The sequence below is a fragment of the Sprattus sprattus genome, assembly GCF_963457725.1.
Source record: "Sprattus sprattus genome assembly, chromosome: 2".
NCBI classification, from domain to species: domain Eukaryota; kingdom Metazoa; phylum Chordata; class Actinopteri; order Clupeiformes; family Clupeidae; genus Sprattus; species Sprattus sprattus.
In genome coordinates, this window is record NC_137921.1 from 55,767,477 (window position 1) to 55,770,457 (window position 2,981).

Genomic DNA, 2,981 nt, shown 5'->3' on the forward strand with positions numbered 1-2,981 from the left:
AACTGCAAGCACCACAATTTCAGAGAAGATGTTATCAATGGTATTGATAGCCTTAACAATTAATTCTCTAAGAAACAGATAGAATCTATATAACAGCTTGCTGTTAAAGCCATCTGAACCCTTAATTGCCTTGTGTTGACCAAGTATATTTCAGTTTGCTGAAATGAACTATTTTGCATTTTATACATTCTACATACACACCACTGAAAATGTCGAAGGAGCAGTGTGTGTGCGCAACTCTTTGGTCTACATTGTTTTAGAAAACTGAAAATAATGACTGAAAATGTATGAAAGTAAGAATGAATTTATTTATTCAGTCTATTGTAACTGGCTTAGTCATTCTTGTAGGAAGTACACTGTCAATACAAATAGCTTTAGCCTCAAAGGGACAGGAGTGTTTGAGATTTATCGCACTAATGTGTTTGTTAGTGATCGTAAAATTGTCTAAACATATGAATAGTTGTGTTTACCATTTGACACAAAAATTACATTTGGAAAAGGGATTGTGTTGTTTTGCATTTTGTGAGTGCAGTTTTGTGAACTGGGCAACATGCATTAAGGCACTCCACGGACAGTCGCAGTGTGCGCTGTAGTGATACAATAGACATACTAATGCAGGAATGAGGGGATGGACCACAGAGCACTCGGAGCCACTGCTTAAGTGCTCCAGTAGACCATTGACTCTTAAGATGTGATGAAGTGCACTAAACATGATGGCTCTAAATTAGAGCAGACAAAGACTACATTAAGACTTTAGAACTCGCCATATCAGTTGTTACACAACATATTGTTGTGGGTCTGACTTATTTCATGTCATAAATATGAGTTTTGATATAATGATATGTGCTTTCATGAAGCCTTTAATATACATCCCCTGTTGTTACTTTTTTCTGTGTGTAGCTTTTGGTAAATTCAGCTATTACCAGAATTCAATGTTTTGCAGAGATTTTTGTCAGAAATCCCAGCACTGCCCCTTTCTCTCTCCTTCTCTCTCGCCTCCTTCTTCTCTTCTCTTAGACTTCTGCTGACACACAAAGAGGCTCATTGGTGGCAAGGGCACAAGGACAGTTTGTCTGGTGAAAGGCCCGGGTGTTCCTGGTTTGTGTCAACACAAATACAGATCTGAACAGGAGCTGCAGACGCCACTTTCTCCATCTTGCAGAGATGTACGCTCAGAGGGAGTATCTGTTTCCCTACAGGTTCCCTGCCAGATCATAGGGAGCATTGAGTTCCTTTTCACCGTCACTCTTTTGGCGGCACGAACATGAACGCCTATCATAACAACCTGGCTTGGTAGTGCCCTGCTTTCTGGAACTGCAGCGGGTTTGTCTAGCGTTCTTCCTGCATGCATTAACCAGAGTTTTTCCTCTCGATTTTGGGATAGCCAGAGAAGAGGTCAATATTTCCAAACAGTTGGAACTTAGTTTTATTGCTTTGGAATTAAGCACTGCTGAAACTATCCATTTTATGATGCTTATCCATGGCGCCCAAGTCCATAGATACTTTCCTAGCAGTTTAAAAATAGAGGTCTAAAAGAGGCCTTACAGTCACAGAGGATATAGAGTTGCAGCTGCGACTGTGAAAAAGGTAATAATAGCATTAAAAGTTTTGAAAACTTTATGGGAAGTGGCCTCTACCTCTTTTCCCTGTGTTATGTAAAGGAGGCAAACAGTTGGACCACTGCTGGGGATCTCTGATGTATTTTTAATCTGTCACTGGGGCTGGACACCTCAGTGCAAGCTTCTGAGACTATAGAGTGGACAGTGATCTGACTGCCATCCCACTCTGTCCGAAGGTGCTAAGTTTTGTGGTGCTATCACTTGTTAAACTGACTCATTTAAAGACGGTGTGAATCTCTGTGTGAATGAAACATTGCACTGTGTTAGAGGATAGCACACAACACTGTGGATAAGATGATAATTCCCATCTAACATGCTGTAATAGTTTACAGGGTTCAGTCCGGAAGCATTCTGAAAGCTAACCACATTGTGACATTTAAGAGCTTGTAGTATTTTGCACTATACTTTTTTTTTTACGGTTTTTGAAACACTATGGTAACAATGACTGTGTTATTGCAGCACCTGAAGTAATGAATGCTGTTTGGTCTATTTACTCTCTGGGTCCAAGGTTAATGTGTCAAATGTGAATCTATCAAATCAATAGAATGAATTCTCATCTTAAACAACTGAGTTAACTGTTCAACCTGCATTCTCACAAGTCTAATGCTTACCTAATACCGACTTGTTTGTGTCTGTACAGCAGAATCAGGTGTAACGGATTAAGGCTGGAACAAAGCGTCTCAGGGGGCCGACGTCATGGAGGTCAGAGATGTGGAACTCAAACAAACATTCACTACACAGACGAGACACCCCTCTGTGAGGGCACATATTTATTTATTGGAAACTAACACAAAAACATAGGAGAGAGAGGCCTGATGCAACACAGAACCTCACACACACGTACACTTTATTTCTCTCGATCTCTTTCTCTCTCTCACACACACACACACACACACACACACACACACACACACACACACACACACACACACACACACACACACACACACACACACACACACACACACACACACACACACACACACACACACACACACACACACACACACACACACACACACACACACACACACACACACACACACACACACACACACACACACACACACACACACACACACACACACACACACACACACACAGCAGCAGCAGCACTATCATTGTGATATGTTCACACGAGTACACCTTTTCCAAACCACACTTTGTATCAGACTACAACCAGTGTGTGGCAAAGGACTGAGTCAGTGGTATGCTAGGCCTCTGGGAATGTCTTCATGTGCAGGGCAGAGTAAGAAGGTTCTAACACACACACACACCACACACACTCAGAGTCCAAAACATATACACATAAGCATACACACACACACACACATTCCCTGAGTGTCCTTTTTCATAGTGCAG